The sequence below is a fragment of the Cynocephalus volans genome, chromosome X (genome assembly GCF_027409185.1).
Source record: "Cynocephalus volans isolate mCynVol1 chromosome X, mCynVol1.pri, whole genome shotgun sequence".
NCBI lineage: Eukaryota > Metazoa > Chordata > Mammalia > Dermoptera > Cynocephalidae > Cynocephalus > Cynocephalus volans.
In genome coordinates, this window is record NC_084478.1 from 147168372 (window position 1) to 147186505 (window position 18134).

The following is an 18134-nucleotide window of genomic DNA, read 5'->3' on the forward strand; positions in this document are numbered from 1 at the left end:
CGAGCAATAGTAAGGGCCATGCTCATTGGCTACTGATAAGTTAAACAAGTTTTTCCCTTAGGCTCAACAGCTACTGTGTTTCTTCCTTTGTGAACTGGGGTGTGGGGGTGAAGGGAAGCTGACAGGATGTTTGCTGCCCTAATCATCATGTGCTACATCCTGTAAAGGGCATACTCGGCTCCTACACCATTCTCTCTGAGCTGGCAAGTCTGAAATGCTGGGGTGGTTTTGCACTAGTGGAGGTCTGTCTGTTCCCTGTCTTACCGCACAAAAGCAGATATCAGTGCAGCAGGCCCAGTATGTGTACATTCTCTCTTTCTCTCTCTTTCTTTCTCACACAGACAGAAGCATTCACCAAGGTAAGCCATTGCTTGTGGTGGGGGATGGTCAGACAGAAACGATCATGCCAGAGCCACCTTCCATAATCACACAGATGCATAGGTGGGGGGGGGAGGCTTCAAGCCTCAGACTATGTGATTATACATGTAGCGTGTATTCTCATTGTGGAAAACTTGTAAGTAATGAGGAAGGTCTCCAGCCTCCAGCTTACCTTCCTCATCACTCCTATCACTGCTCTTCTCTGAATTCCTGAGTAGTAGGGAGACAAGCTGAGCTCTGGAAGGCTAAGTGCACCTTCCAGACAGCGCCTCCAACATCCATTATGTCTAGGACTACATTTGTCATCGCCGACTGGCACTGGGTCTGGAAGTATTGCTTGAGGAGGACATACTTTTACACACCTATAATTTTATTTTTTATTTTTTTATTTTTTTATTGTTTTTACACACCTATAATTTTTTTAAAAATTGCTGTGAAACAACTTCATAGTAACAGTTCTCTGTGAGCACCTGGAGTGAGGAGTGGAACCATAAGGCTTGTCCACAGATGCTTAAAATTGATACGCTGGTGACAGTGGCCTGTTGGCAAATGGGACAGTGCTGTTGCTCTCATGTCCGCTGGTCCTTGAGTGCCCTGGATGAGCAGAGGTTTGATCTCCATGAGTGAGTGTGATACTTATCACCTGATGGAATAGTTGGATGGGTGTCAAGAATCAGCTCCTGTGCTGCGGAGATCTAGGGTGCAGGCCTCTTAGAGAGGTGGAAAGAATGTGCCAAATGTGTGCACTCCAGAGCAACTTCAGTCGTCTCCTCCAGATCCCTCCTGGATGGGGTTTGCCCTCCCACCCATTGTGCTGACTCCAGTAACACAGTCTATGGATTACTGACCACTGCCAGGCTGGCACCTAACAACGTAGGTTTGGGTTGGTGTCTGAGCTTCCCGTGCACCTTTTTATTATTATGCAGACCTGCTGTGCTGTCTGCTCATCACCGTGACAAAAGAACAGTAATCGGTTCTGTTTCCTAGTCTCCCCATCAGTCAGATGCATCTGGTCTTGCACAGTGATGGAAAGGTCTATCGTAGACTCCACTCTACTGTGAGCTTGGAGACTATAGATTGCAGTAAGGGTGCCAACCTGCAGGCTGTGGAGGATGGTTTTAGGCAGGAACTAATCACCTAAGAATTTCCTCCAAAGCCCAGAAGACACGATTGTGAGAACATGGGGTCCTAGTTGACTCTTGAACCTCCTATGATTACAGATTACTGCCCCCTACTCAAGTAGTTTGAGATTTTACAGCTCAAGGGGAAGCATTCTTCTATTAGGGGTAATGGGCAATGTGTTTTATAGCTTCTACAAATTGTTTTTTCTTGATTCTTCAATTAGTATGTGATATTTTATATTCACAATGTTTAAGTTAACATTTAGCCCATAAGTCTCTGAATCTAAAAGAATCACAGCAGTTCTTCAGAACGCAGGAACGCCAGGTGCATGATTTCAACTCAATGAATGGGCCCAAGACGTCAATTATTTATGGCTGTGAACAGGTCTGCCTTTTGGGGCTGTGACGTTGGGATTTGGTTTGGCTTGAAATTTGGGTTCTTTACTTTCTTTACAATATCGACAACATCTACCTTTGTGTTTAGACAGCTGATGATGAAATTTTACACATGATGACATGTCAAACGTGTGTGTAGAGTATTTGCATCCTGTGGGTGGAAGGCAGCAGTTCCGGGCTTATCGGTCTGTCCAGCGGGCACCTCTTCTTTGAAACCTTTCCACATCCTTCTGTTTGCTCTGCCATAGCTACTCGGTTTCACCCTTCTCACATCATCCTATTGAGCCAATTAGTCTTTGCTCCAGTAATTTTTAATTTTCATAGTAGACACCAAGACTGAGTGATTGTCTGCTAAGTCTCCTTAAGACCACATTTTCTCCCTGAGATGTATTTAATAGATAATCTGTTGTGTTTAACTTAGCAACTCTCATTTGCCTAAGGTGTGTGTTTTCTGTTTGGGTGTAGGATTTTGTCAAATACTTGTGTTCTTCCAACAAAATTTGCTTGTTGGAGAAATTTCCACGTGTGTACTTCATTATTCACAGTGAATGAAAGCACAATCAATGAACATGTGGCTCTTCCGTGTGCATCAAAGCATGAACCAGGATAGAGCTGTGAGCTCTATAATCTGGGACATTGAGGTCAGGGATTGGTGACAGGGCTTGGTGTTTTCAGAACAAGACTGAAGTTCTCCCATTTTTAAGGGAAGAAAGGTAGTAGTTATTCTGATACCTCCCTGCGAGAAGTGTTCCTTTTGTCCAATTTATGAAGACCACAAATGCATAATTGGATAGTGTGCAGGCGGTGGGGGCATCTTCTCATCCTACGAAAGACAAGACAAGGGTAGAGTGACCAGCTCGGTTTTGCAGAACACCAGTTCAGGAAGCTTAGGAGGGACAGGTGTGAGAGCGAGAGAGGTGACGGCACTAGCAGCAGGATGCTGTGATAAGCACGGCATTGCAGACACACAGACACACACAGACACACACACACGTCCATGCCCTGCTTCTTCTTTCTTAGCTTCTGTAGCTCTCACTCCTTTATGTCTCCCTTGCTGCTGTCAGCTGTGAGCACATGCTTAAAATCTAAGCATTCCTTAGGGTTGAGGTTGGCTCGCTCCTGAGCCCATTCTCCCATCAAAGTCCTAACCAGGCCTGACCCTGCTCAGCTTCTGAGGTCAAAAGAGATCAGACGCGGTCATGGTTGTAGACCCCTCAGCCCACTCTCTGTCTTCATGAAATCTCATCCATTGCAGTGACTCCCATGTTGACTTTGTGCTAGGACTTCTAGATCTTTAGCTCTAGGTCCTTCTTCTACCCTCAACTCCAGATTTTATTTCCACTCAACTACTGTTCATTTCCTTGTCAGAGTCTCATTAGCACCTCAAACTTGTGGCAACACAACTGCTCATCGTCCCTTCTCTTCTGCTCTCAGAGACCACCATCCATCCAGAAAGCAGCTCGTGTGCTCCCTCCCTCCCTTGACGTGGGAGCCACTGCACATTCACCCGTGCCGTGTTCACTTGTGTGTCTCACTTAATCTTTCTGCACCCGTAGGAGCTCCAGCATTTACTACCACCCTCCTGGACTCTAACAACCTTCTTGTAACGAAGCGGCCTGTCTTTTTCCAGCGTCCTTCTGTTTTGATCTGGTCTGCAGACTGACACCCAAATGGTAGACTTGTAAAGCAAACCGGATCTTGTTATTGAAGGCCTTAACCTCTCAAGGCTACTACAGCATCCAACCCAGCGTTCTGTGCCTTGGGCTGGATTTCCCTGTCAGCTTTGCCACTTACATCATTCCCTCTCTTGTCCTCTCAGGCAGAGTACGCGTTCTTCCCTGACGGCCATGTTCTTTCACACTCCTGCTCCTGTGCACGTGCTCCTCCCTGATCCGGTAAACTGCCTCCTCTCTCTCCTGTGGACCTCATCAACTCTCACGCAAGACACATTTCCCTCTTCTGCATCCTTCTCTGACAACCTGGGCAGTGGTAGGGGACCCAACTTGAAGGAGCTCTTGGCAAATACCTCTATTAGTCTACCAGACACATCTTGCCTGATCTGGCCAAACCATTCAGTGGACCGAGTGATATTGTGAATTCCTGAAGGGAAGGTATTTCTGGAGATCTCCCAATGAAAGTTACTATGGCCTTACCTCCTTATGGACGTAACTGAATCCCCGTACATGTCATGCTATATACGGAACTATATCATATCAGAACAGGATAAACTACTAAGCTTTCTGATGGAAAACTGGTGGTAAATTTAGAGAGGAGACATGATGTGTATATGATATGTATATATGACATATATATATACACACACACACACATGAAGAATTAGTACAAGCGTTGATGTATCGATTAGCATAGAGAAATTACGATAAATAAAAGTGACATAGCTGTGGAACAAACAGTTGAAAAACTGGACAGTGTGTTGTAAGATACAAATTATGTGCGATGAATGATAAGTAGACATTGCATTAGAAAATGCACGCGATGTGGTGTGGGATGGTGCAGGAAGTCTCCAGTAGGAGGTGAGATTTGATCTGAAATGGGAGGGAAGATGACAATAAAATAACCATCATAGCATGTGAGTGCCTGGTATATACCAGGCACCAGAGAAATGCTTCGCATTAACTCACTCGATGTCACGATAGCCCAGTGACCCCAATGAGGTTCTTATTGGCACCCTCATTGAACAGATAAAGGAACTGAGTCACATCAATCGTTCCAAGTTGCATAGCTGTTTGGAGGTAGAGCTGGGATATGAATCCAAGCAGCCTCGGACCGACCCATGTGGATAACCACAAGCTGTAGTACGTAGTAGAGAAGTAGTGATTGCTAGTTCTTCCCAGGCAGGTGGGAGCCCAGGGCTTTAACCTAATATGAAGTGTGGATTGGAAAGGAATGATCTGTAAATGACAGAGCAAGGAGACATTGGAGATCTGAGACCTCCAATGTGGTATTAGTCGTCACAGGCCAGGCACTGAGAGAGTCCAGCCACATGTCCATCTGCAGAAGTCAGTCAGAGGGGACAAGCTTCGTGGCACATAGGGAAGGTGTTGACAGATCATGAGAACAAGATTCACATCAGTAGCCATTGTCTTCCTTCACTTCCCTCCCCATGTACCTTAAGTTTCCAGATCCACTGCTTCCCTGGACAAAGCCTGCAACAACTCTCTTGCCCCTCTATTGTTTCGTATTGATTTTGTTTTGTTTTGTCGTTGTCTGACAGAAAAGGAGGAATGGATATGAAATCCTGAAAAACATGGTGGAGAGTTGTTTGAATTCAGTGCTAGGACCGATCCTGGGAGGCTTCTGTGAGTTTCCTTGCTGTTGGCTTCCCCTTGCCTACCCACGATAATGGCAACCTCAGCTGGATTGCCAAAATTCCAAGTGCAAACCCTCGGTCCATCACACCATGTCCAGCGCAGTGCTATCTGGTCCCAGAGAGTACATCATTCTCGTGCACCGCAGCTCTGATGTCTGTCGGTGTGCCACATAATAGCAGAGAAGAACTCCCACCTACCTGTAGGGAAGAGAAGATTGAATCACGGAAGGCTTCCAGGAGGGTACAATCGAGCTGGACCGGGATAAACTGGGTGAGCCAGAGATTTAAAATCAGAAATGACAGAAAACAGGGTCTTTGTCATGTGCAAAGGCCAGAGTAGTAGATCTGCACGTGGAGAGGTGGCCATGGGAATAACAAGTGATAACAGTACTAGCAGGTTTAAGTGAAGTCAACCTTGAGGTAAGGGTGGAGTTTCCACTTGTGAACCCCAGAAGAGTGGGCAGTTTCCCTGTCAATCATTTCATGCCGTCCAATGAAACTCTTTGTGGGCGGGGCCGTAGAGTGGCTGTCTAAGAACGGTACGTTGTGAGCGGAGTCTTTTGACTCCGGATCTTGTGATGCGGCTTCCGTCGACACCTTCCCTGGGGAACTTGAGAACATGGCGGCGCCCCCTCCTGAAATCACGGAAGTGTAAGTTTAACGATTTTAATTCTTAATTGGTTGTCGGTGTTGTGGTTTTGACCGAATCTGGTATGTGGCGTACGCCACCATGTTTAGCAGACGTGTCCTGTGCGTTTAACACGTGTCCCGTGGGCTTGTGGATCGATGATAGGGAATGTCCTTAGCAGCTTCGGTCGGAGCGTTGTGCTTTGTGTAACTACGCGACGAGTCTTTCAGATCGTTTTGTTTGCTTAAAAGTGGGTCTTGGACCCACCTACTCGTGCTCTTCAGGTTCTGTGGTGTTTGGATCTTAAAAACGAGGAAACGGCTGATGCGGTTGGCAGAGGTGGTGTGACTCCAGGACTGCACTGTGGTCCATGGCCACCAGGGACCTTACGTCGCCGTTATTTTAGAGTCGATGGGTGGATATTGACAAAGTATCTTTGTTTAAATCTTCATCTTGGCCGTATTCGTGAGACTTCTTATCAGAGACTCTTTTGTGTTATTTCCGATCTGAAAAGGGGGAAAGTAACACGCTGAGTAAATGTGTTTGAAGTTGTGACAGGTCACGGTCCTTCACTGCCTTTCAGTCAAGTTTTGTGTTTCTTAAACAACGTGACCGTGCGTTAATGTAATTTGCTTGGTTAAATGTTAGACTTGGTCTCCATATGTTTTTTTCAAAAGAAAAATACAAGTCCTGGTTAATTTCGATGTAAAAATGAGGAACTGGGTGTGGCCGGGTCGGGTCTCGGGGGCTTGTTCCCCCACTGCCGTGAATGGCCTTCCATCACCATTGATGCCGTTTTGCATTTCTATGTACTATGCCTGTTTAATAATTACTGTGCTCATCCAAGTGTCGTCCCGAGGCTTTTCCTGCGTTTTCCATTAAAATTTTATTGTTATTTGTACCTTATAAACAATGAAAATAGTGGTATGTTTGGCAAGAACCTGTTGCTAACATCCCCGAAGAGAAGCTCCCAGGGATTCCAGTTCTTGTCTCATTCTGCAGGGTGATGTCGTGGGTGGCTGTCGTGACATTTTAGTCATTTGAATTTGTTTAATTTTGATTTTGATCATGTTCCATAAAAATGTTTCGAATGATAGAAGTTTGTACACATTCGGAAATGGATCGTCCGGGCAGGGACTTGAGGTTTTCGGTCACTGTACATATCCCTTGGCTCTTGTCAGCCAAGATTGAACACTGTGTGGCATTTAATTCCACCTGTCCATACTCATTGCATTTGATTAATATTAGATCCTGCCGCTTCTCATAAGTTTCCCTTAAAAGATTTGTAATATATTTCAATGTAGAGGCAGAAATTAACGTCTGATTGAGTGCCTTTCAGTGTATAGTGTAATTGCAAGTTTGACATAATGTATATTATTTAAATTCTGGTCTTGCTCTCTAATCATGAATTTGCGTGAAATTCAACAATTTAGGATCATCTTGATTTATAAATGCAGAACTGAGTGAGTTTGCTGAGGCCTTAATATGTTACAATGGTGTATACCGTTAACTCTCTGTTCTGAGCTGCCACTAAATACAATTTGGGATTTTAGGTTACGGATTTGTGTTTGGTATTGGGACAGGAGGCCTTCAGTTTCCCTGGTTCCAGTTTCAGGGTGAGCCTCTGGGTTTCAAGTTAGTCCCAGGTCTCAGGCCCCCTCCTGTGGCCTTCCCCTAGAGGAAGCTGCTGTTGCCACTTAGACCTATTTTCAGCACCAACACGGGAAACTGAGACCCAAGGGGCCAGCTTATGCAAATCCAGTGACTGGGCATGCTCAGTAGAGAATGGATCTATAAGGGTGGTAGTTGAATGACCTTCCACTAGAGGTGCTGTAGAGCAAAGAACATTTTCGAATGTGCCTGGTGCATGTGATAGGGTCGGAGCAATGAACACGCTCCCGGAAGGGACTGACTGAGCGTGTGCAAGATGAAAAGTTACAGAACTGGAGACCACCCCCCCTAATTGGGTATTCATTAGAGAGGGAACATATAAAAGCCAAATCCCAGCGGAAGGCGGGGGTTGTAGCTCACTTTCCTGAGGGCGATGTTCCTTTCCCCCCCGGGCTGACATGTATGGAACTTTATTTCCTATCAAACTTATTTTTAGCAAGCAGCTGCTCACTCTCTTGAGCCAGCCTGCACTGTACTGAACTTTAAGTGTGTATTTCTTACTTTATGTTTAACGTGAGGTGGGCCCTGCTCAGTCTCTGGAGCTACGCTGGTCTTTCTCTCTGAAATCGGTATCTCTTATTTATTATATGAAACCTGTTCTCACTTTATGCTGTGACTCTTCTCCTGAATTCTTTCCTGCGGTGGAGCCAAGAACCTGGAAAGAGGGCATGGTGGGTCGAGGCCGACAATCGGCCCTGTGGAACCTTCCTCAGTCATCCTAAGTGGTGAGACAGCTAGGAGCGCGCCCCCTAGTGGCCAGGGCTTTGTCAGTGCAGCCATGTGCTCAGGGACCTCCTTGAGCCACTAGGGGCCCATTGTCTCTGGCTGATCCTGGAATTTCAGATGCGGTAAGTGGAACTCCCCAGCTTTCGGTGAACATTCCCGGTTTAGGGGTAGATGAAGAATATACAACAGATTAGGTTGCATGCTCCGGAGAAACCGGGATGTTATTTTAGTACACTCTCTGGGCTTTGTCCATATGCTCTGTGTTGATCGTGGCTGGTGTGCGTGTGTGTTTTCCTTCATGTTCTGTTTGTTAAGTATGCAAAACTTCGGTAAACCTTGCAGTTCTTCCTCTGGTAGCAAGCCCGCCTGTCCGTGCTAACTGGGGTAGGCCCCACCTCGTGGCTGGGAATGTGGGGATGTAGCCGTCTCCTTCCCATGGTCCTGCTCTCTGGCCTCTCCCCTAGCAGCCATCTTGCCTTAGCCCCCTGCCATCTTGTCTTCTTCCCATGGTCCTTCTCTGTCTCTGGCCTCTCCCCTAGCAGCCATCTTGCCTTAGCCCTCTGCCATCTTGTCTTCTTTCCATGGCCCTTCTCTGTCTCTGGCCTCTCCCCCAGCAGCCATCTTGTCTTCTTCCCATGCTCCTCCTTTCCCTCAGGCGCCTCCCATGCCACCATCTTGTCTATGGCTTCTTCCTGCAGAAAATAATGGGCCCAGCACAGCAGTCTTACAGGCAAGGGGAAAAGTTAAAAGAGCTGGTCTCTGTCAGGGTTTTAGAATGTGCAGTGCTTATTTAGAAACGTTGTTTATGTAACATTCTGAGCTAAAGTGAAATGTGAAATATTTCCTGTAGTGACTGAAACCGTTTTCTACTTACAGCCTGCAGTGAAATTCAGCAGTTAAGACGTAGCCTAATTGTTTGAAAGAGTAACTACAACAGCCAAACTAATGGAAACACGAGGGTCGGCCCCCTCTCCTTGTCCGTAGCTGTCTGTTTCACCGCCTAGTTTATTGAACCTCATGTCTTGTTTGGGAAAAGTGTGTTCGCTTGGGTTGGAGGTAATGAGTTTGTGCCTTTTGGTCATTAAACACCTGGTGATCAAAAAGAAAATTTTTTCTCTGCTCAGTTTCTCTAGGCAAGTTTGAGAAACAGAAACTGTTACAATTGGCTCCATCTCTGGACAGAACGTGTCTGTGCGCAGAGTTCTGCAAGTGTTAACGCAGAAGCCTTTTAGGAAAGAAGGGTAAAGGGCTTTTTGAAAGTCAGAGTGCCGTGAGAAATGTCATCAGAATGATCAGCATGCATTTTTGCCTGGGTTTACTGGTCAAACAGTATTACATTTGTCCCTGCTAGAGGTTGTTAAGGCTAGGGCTGAAGCGACTATTGGGCCCCCCCGGACCCTGTCCCCTATGTCGGTATCGTTGTATTCTGTTAAATGTGGGCCCTGACCCTTTTCATAAGCTTTGTGTTAAAAACTTCTGCATTACCTTAATTCACAAATTAAGAAAACATTTTCTAACTGCCTTTGTGCCTCCTGTTTTATGACAGTTACTGTTTTTAGGCAACCATGTAGCCAAAACTTTCATTTTATTTTCTCATTAAATTGTTTTAATATCATTGTTCTTTGAAATTTAAGTCTTTGTGTATCATATTGAATAGATCGAATAAGAATGAAGAAAGTTTTGTGGTATTTCAATGGTAAAAAAAAAAAGCGCACATTGGCCATCTGGTTGAGCGTTTGTTATTTTATGATAGTGAATGAGCAGAAGTGGCAGTCACTGGCCACTGCTGAACATTGGGATCATTTGGCATCCTTCGGGATTTCATTTTCCTGCAACAATTGCGTGTTGACCATCACGTTATTCAATTCAGTTCCATCTTTAGTTAATTTTTATGCGTTTCCTTTGATAATCATGGGGCATTTCCAACTTATGAATGAGGAAATTCATGCCCAGAATGAGTGCTTTTCTGTTTTTAGGAGGGAATGGCTCTTGCAGGTCGTCTTGCATAGTTCAGATTTTAGTTTGGAGCCCAAATTGTGCATTTAATGTATCGTTATTTTTCTAAAAGTTGGCGTAGGTTCTCCTTCCCAGGTATTCTGACATTTTAAAAAATGATTTGTGTGGTTTCTGTTTACAAACAAGGAGGATAGGAGTGGTCCAAGGCCAGATGGTGAATGAACTGGCAGGAACATGCTACACCCACCCCCCACTGTAGAAGGTGCTTGTCCTGCCCTTTTGGCCTCAAGTGTTACAGTAATGGCTGAAAAAATAGGGAGTGCCTGCCTGTTTATACTCATTCTTCCATTATGTGAAGATGTATATTCAAGGAGAGAATTTAAAGAAAAGACTTGTTTTTCTAAAAAATATGAGGACCCTAATGAGCGAGAGTAAACCATTACGTTCTATAAGGTAAAAGAGTTGCTGTCCTTTGGTAATGGTGATGGTTGTTGCTTATTGGCCCTTTTGCTTGTTGATTCTTGATATTGACTTGAATTATGTATATTATCTCAGGTTGAAATGATTTAATGACTCCTGTGTGGATGGAACCTTGATGTTCTCTAAACCCATCTCAATTACATTGAGAAAGGTGGAAGATTTATTGCTCCTATTTGGGTTTTACTTTATCAGTGTTGTTGGTAGTTTCAGGAATGTAGATGTCAGGACACTAACTAGCCTCATTAAGCCTAACTTTTCAGGAAAAGTCTTGGACCTTCAATATCTAAGTGTGGAATGAAGGCACTTTTATCCCATAGTACCCTAGAGGCAGTCTTACCAATTAAGAGCAAATCCTCCAATCTTTATATTGTCAAGTGTCCATTATTTTCATTGTTTTCTCCCCACAGACCTATATTCAATGTCAGATTGCAGTCACATTATTTACTGAAGGAATTCTTCATGAAATCGTTCTGACAGGTGTTAGCTAATATATGCAATTGGCAAATTCACTATCTTACAAATTACTGAGGCAAAAACATAGCTGCGTAATGTGCACATCGTGGTCTGTTCAGAACAACACAAACCCTATTTGAATGATTTGTTACCCATAGTATTGCATGGTGTGTGAGTGTCAGTGATTAGTAAAGTGAGAACACAAAGCCCATTTCAAAGGTTTGTGGCACAAAGTTTGTATGAGTCAATTTCCTTATTACTGAAGAGAAAAAAATGGACTTCTGCACCTCCCCTTGTAGCAAACGAAGATGGGCAATGCCTCTGAATGTAATAATGAATAGTTCCTCTATGGCTGTTGATTAAAGCAGAATGCTCCGTTTGAAGGGGCAGTCAGGCCTGTAAACAGTAGTCTTATGTGCTCTTGTGCTTTGATTCATGCAGTTCCCGTCTTACATTCCTTTCACTCTTTTGGCCCACCTCACACAGGCTGCGTGACTGAGTACTGTGACGCCATCAACCACTTTGAGAAGTTACCCTGGATGAGAGAAAGAGGAAGTGTGCCCCAGCCACACACATTGTATGAGTTCGAAGTTACATAAGTTTCCTGCAGTGCTGCTAGACTGTCACCCCACAGGCAAGTCTCCTGGGAGATTTGTACAGTCACCGTGTCCTTCAGAACCTGTGATGGAGAAGTCAGTACGCGTCAGCCTGAGTCTGAAATGTGAAGAGAGCGGAGCCAGAGACAATAGTCAAGAGCAGCCAGGCAAGTAAGAGCAACCTTATGTTTTCTGAGGTGGCGGGTGGCGGGTGGACGGCAGCACTTGTCTCCTGTAGGCTGTGCCGTCATTTACGATTGTATTGAAACCCCTTTCGTGAGTCTCTAAGGTAGGAACTACCAACAGTGTCAGGGTCAGTCCATGGGAGAGACCCTGTTTCTGCAATCAGTTCCTTTAACTAGGCAGTAACATATTTTCCAGGCCTTATTTATGTTCCTGTGTACACTGTAGGTGCTGCTGTTACAGACAAAGTGACTTTACCTTGCAGTACCAAGCAGAAGCAAGGTGGATGGGATGAGATTTTCAAAAACCCTTCAGTAATCCAGGCTTTGTGAATGTGATGCTCATGTGCGTCTTTTGCAGGTATGAATACGTGGATTTTTAAGTAATTTGCAGGCAGCAGTATCTAGGAAAGGTGGGAAAGATGAGACCCATTGACCAATTGAATGTCAGAGAGTGATAGTCTGCCAGTGGTCCCTCACTGTGGTCGGTTGGGTGTTTATTTGCTAGGGGTCAGGGAGGCAGAGGCTAATAATTCATATATTATGTGGGTCAATTTTCCTTTAAGTATTTACCCCTCCACACATCGTTGGCCATTTCTTTGCTTTGCAGACAGCTGGGACCACACATTACATTTCATTCACCGTAAGTTTCTAGTGTCTGAATCCGAAAGACCCTTGGCTCTTTCTCACTCTCGTCTTTGAACCTCATTTTCCTCATTTGCAAAATGAGATTCGCACCATCCTATAATGGACGTTGTGATAATCAAATGTGATGATCTTTGTAAATTGCCTGGGACACCGGAGATACTCAAGGAATTAGTACCCCATCTCCAGCATACATATATTGGAGCAGAACACTACGGTGACTGGTTTTGCTCCTCTCCCTATCTGTCCAGACCTACCCCTATCCCATTTCTTTTAGACTTCTGCCATAATGTCCACTAAATGCTTGTTTCCTTTTGCAGGGCCAGCAAGTTTCCTCAGAGATTACTTGGGCATCTCTTCAGAAACCAACCTCTTTAATTCTGCTGCAATGCAAGGAGGTAGCCCATGAAGCCAGACTTTTCTTTTCTCTGCGCCACATTCTTTTCTGGCCAGCTCGGACGCCTTACATGAAAGGTGACCTGACTTAGTACCCATCAGGACATTGTAGGATTTGTTAAAAAGTGCAGATGGGTAGTGCTTAGTAACTGGTAGAGCCTAAAACGTCTCTCTTTCATTGTTTACTTGGTCACTTATTTTCTGGGTAGTGATTAGTTCTTTGAAAACTAGGTGAAAACTTACGACAATTTGAGATGGGGGAGAAAAGTACTGAATATAAATATGAATTACTGCAAGATGTGTTCACAGACACTTCTAACCTTTAGTCTCAGTAGACAGTTTTGGTTCCTCTACTGCTATATTAGCACGGGGTTTTATCTTGAAGGTGGCATCATGGAACCTGAAGTTCACCGAGCCAAGGTCAAGAAAGCCACATATTTATTGTCATGATTCAAAACTCAACTATCTAGCCTTTATAGAGCACATTGACATTTCAAAAACTTTTTATCTCTGTAATTGGTGAAATTACTTAAAGCTGTAAAAGATGGGAGTCCTTTTTTCCCACCCAGTGAAAAACTGAGGCCAGAGTTATTTAGAGAAACCCGTACCCACACCCACATTCCTTCACCAAGGGACATAATGGTGATAAGGGAAGGCTATTTGCTAGTCAAAAACAGTTGTGAAACAGCTATGACTCTGACACCTCTTCCCCCTCCCACACCAACTTGTGCCAACTACTCGTCCCAGTCATCTTGGGTCTCTTCCTAGGGTGAGGGTGGGGAAGACCTAAATGAATGGTTTCATGGGAAATTCTTCTGAGTTTTGGCACTGAAAAATCAGTTACAAGATGGGGTATTACAAAAGGGTGACTGATATGTGACATCTCAAGATCAGGGACCCTTGGGGAAAGAGAAGGTGACCCTCTTCAGAACTGAAGATGGAATCTAGGTCCCAAGGAGTTTCCTCTGAGGGCAGCCTTGTCACTTAGGCTTATATGGTGTGTATTTTAAGGACTGTCCATTCACTAATGGAAGTGTCAATGTGCTGTAAATTCTTGGTGTGAAATATTCCACGTCAAACTCACATTGGCCTTAAGTGTTTTTTATTCTTATTTATATGGGTAATGGAAGGAGAGTGTATCATAATGGACACTTTAAGACGAGGCTTCTCATGGAAACTTTTTGGGTTACTTATGTAGCAGGAGACAATCGATTTTCTAGTATTTAATGAAAAAGCACAGTGTACATAGGGCTGATGTGCCCACCTTGAAACTTTTTTTGAAATGACCTTTCAAATTATAGATGTGATAATGTGCTCATGTGCATGACCTAGACATTTCAGAAGAGTATGTTGAATTTAAATCACTGAAAATCCATCTAACACTCACGGTTATATTGGTATATTTCCAATTAGGATTTTCTGTGAAAATAGACATTGTTGTATTGTGTTATTTTATAAAGTAGATAACTTTACGGTCTGATAGCCCTGAGTGCCTCAGGAGAGCATAGTGCGCAAAGGAACGTTTGTAGCCTCCTGCTCAGAGAGTAATTTCTTTTCTTCTTTAAATGTGATATCTACCCAACCAACCAATTCACTGTTGTCACTGTTTCCCTGTTGGCTGCTGTTTTAGTCCATTTTGTGTTGCTCTAACAGAAATACCTGAGACTGGGTAATTTATAAAGGAAAGAGGTTTATTTGGCTTACGATTCTGGGACAGCTGCATCTGGCACGGGCCTCAGGCTGCTTCTACTCATGGCGGAAAAGTGGCAGGCAGCCAGTGGGTACGAGCAGATCACATGGCGAGAGGAAGAGAGAGAGAGAGAGAGAGAAGGTGCCAGGGTCCTTTAAACAATCAGCTCTCGTGGAACTAATAGAGCGAGAACTCACTCACTACCCCTCCTCCCCCAGGGAGAGCATTAATCCATTCATGAGGGATCTGCCCCCATGACTTAGTCAGGTTCCACCACTGCCACATTGGGGATCAAATTTCCATATGAGTTTTGGAGGGGACAACACATCCAAACTCCATCAAAAACATTGTTTAGATCTTGTGTTTCTCTATTGATTTTTTGCCTAGATGATCTGTCCAATGATGAGAGTGGGGTGTTCAGGTCCCCTACTATTATGGTGTTAGTGTCTCTTTCTTTAGATCGAATAGTGTTTGCTGTGTACATCTGGCTGCTCCAACATTGGGTGTTGCTGATGTTGGGTAAAGGCACGAAAATGATGACCATAACTGCCTTAATGAAAGGACCCTAGACATGTATAAGTCTGTGAAAAAGTCTTGATAATCCTTAGTGGTTAAGGGCAACGTCATGCAACCAAATAACATGAAATTAAATCAATAACTTTTAAAAAGGCTAAAATGTTTTCCCCCCAAACACAACAGAGAGGAATGTGAGTAGTGTACATACAAATGGGGGTTCTGTCAATGACAGCGAGGACTATGTGTTGGTTCATACCAAATCCAAGAATATTAGACAACCAAACATGTAAGCTTCTTGTAGTTTCTCTTAATATGCAGCATTCATTATCGTAGTTAGGTCGCTTCACTGGTTTTCTGCGGGTCTGAAGTGTGTTTCTTGTGTGATTGCTGGAATCTCCACCTTCAGAGCTACTTTTGTTTTGCTCTTCTTTGCAGTCGGTGTCATCTTCATTTCCTGGAGATTTCCGGGACTGTTTAGAGGATTTCTTTGAAGTGTATGGTTTTTTCCATTTTCAGCCTTCTTTTTCATTCTTTCTTTTGCCTTTTCCATCTTCTCCTCTATCATCTTCTTCCTCGCTGCTTGCATCTGCAGTATTTCCACCTCTCCCTCAGTTTCTGAAGAGCTCTGTTGCTGAATTGCCTGGCATCCAGTAAACTTTACTCCTGGGTTATTTTCTATTTCCCAATAATCCTTCATTAGGTCTCTTTCATTTGTTTGACTTTCCAAACTTGTGTTTGTATTCCTTATATGGAAAAAGGTCTTTAGGACCTAGAAATGCAGTTCCACGGGTGCCAAAAAAGAAGATAGGGCACTTGTTTGCTGGAGGCTTCACAGCTCCTTCTGGGAGTTATCAATACGGGCTGGCCAGTGCCGGTAGCACTTCATCTTGGCCAAGACCAGTTCACCCGCTTTGTACTCGCAGGGCCACGGACGCGCCATCCCGGCTGTTCCTCTTCTCTTGGTCGTCCTTGGTTGCTGCAGAGATGCTGGGAGGCCATCGCTCCTCCCGTGGGCCGACGGACTGCGCCGTGCTCCCTGCGGGCCTCAAGCTGGGCGGGCAGGCAGACAAGTGGCTGCTCTGACGAGGGGGAGCGGCGAGGCAGCGGTTGAGGTGAGGGGTGGGCGGGGGGCACCCTTGGCTGGTAATTTTTGTCCTTTAGTGTTTTGAATTTATCATCCTATTATTTTCTGGCTCTTAAGGTTTCTGATGAAAAGTCTGATGTTAGATTGGGGCTTCCTTATAGGTGACTTGCCGCTTCTTTCTTGCAGCTTTTAAGATTCTCTCTTTGTTTTTGAGCTTTGCCAGTTTGACCATAACATGTCTTAGAGAGGACCTTTTTGGGTTTGAATATGTTTAGGGATCTTGGGGACCCTGAATCTGAAGACCTGTGACTTTCCCTATATCTGAGAAGTTTTCTGCTGTTATTTCATTGAATATATTTTCAGTTCCATTTCCTTTTTCCTCCCCTTCTGGAATACCCATGATTCAGATATTTAAATGCTTAAGGTTGTCTGTTATCTCTCTTAGATTTTCTTCAGTTAAAAAAAATTTTTTTTTCTTTTTTCTGGTTTGCCTGTGCTAATTTAAGCAGCCTGTCTTCAAGATCAGAAATTCTCTCTTCTGCTTATTCAAGTTTGCTGGTTACACTCTGCTGTGTTTTTTATTTGGTTGAATGAATCCTTCAGCTCCACAAGCCCTGCTAGATTCTTTGTCAGGGTATTGATTTCTTTGTACCTTTCTCCTTTCAGATCCTGTATATTTTTTCTCATTTCATTGTGTTGTCTAATTGAGTTTTCTTGTATCTCATTTAGTTTCCTTAGAATTGTTGCTTTAAATTCCTTGTCAGTCATTTCGAGGATTTCCTGTTCTATAGGATCTAGAGCTTGAGAGTTGTTATTTTCCTTTGCTGGTGGTGTACTTTTTTGACTTTTCATATTTGTGGTGTCTTTTGTTTGGTGTTTAGTCATTGTGGCAGGGGGTATCATGGTCCACTCCTTCCACCCTGATGTCTGGTCTGCGTCCTGAAGGGACTGCTAATTCTGGGCAGCAGGAACTAGCCTGGGCTGGGGGTCCCACAGTGCCTGCCTGTTCTGGCATGGCTGGCTTGGGGCGTGTGGGCCCAGCAGCTCTTGGGCCTCTCTGGGCGGCACGGACTGGCCTGGACTGGGGGTCCTGCGGCACCTTCCTGTTCTGGCGCAGCTGACTTGGGGCATGTGGACCCGGCAGCTCTTGGGCCTCTCTGTGTGGTGGGGACTGGCCTGGGCTCGGGGTACTGTGGTGTGTGGCTCCTGCCTGTTAGGCACGGCTCTTGGGCCTCCTGTTGTTATTATTTAATAGTTGCAAGTGGTTTGATTTGTGGGAGAGAGTGATGCTAGGAACCGTCCACTCCCCCATCTTGACTGGAAGCCCATCCTGTAGGCCCCTATTCTAACTGGAGGGCTACTGTGATGTTTTGGGTGTTCTGGAATCAATGTCAATTCAGATCCAGTGTTTAGTAGTCCCTGAAAGTTCTGATTATTTCCCTTTCCCCAATATACAGTTACTCTGGTAAAAGGCTGCAGGTCTCCTTGGGGAAGGATGGGGAAAAGATTAATAGTATAAATTTTTGGTAGTGTACCAGGGCACTTCCTCAAGGGGACCTGGCCACCCCTTCATTCAAGGGGTTCTGGGTCTGTAAACTGGCTCAAGTCTGGGAACTGATTGAGGGACTGTGACTCTCTTTTTATGATTAGAGTTAGACTTTTGTTCACTTGACCTAGAAGTTTTCTGCTTATGCAGATCAATTAGGAATTTAGTAGGGTTCCTGTCTATTTGACTTATAGGAACACCATGAGTAACTAACTGGCCAATGCCATAGATCTCTATACGAGTCAGTCTGTTCTGATTATTGCTTTGCCTCTGCTGTCCACCTTGCCTTTCTCGGTTGAGTGCTGCCACTTGGCCCCTGCCACCCCAGGATCCAGTTAG

General features: G+C 44.6%; 1 pseudogene; it reads right to left on the minus strand.

Annotated features, from left to right (window-relative positions):
- Positions 1-15498: 15498 nt before the first annotated feature.
- LOC134366643 (hepatoma-derived growth factor-related protein 3-like) lies at positions 15499-16105 on the minus strand (annotated as a pseudogene).
- Between the last annotated feature and the right edge of the window lie 2029 nt (positions 16106-18134).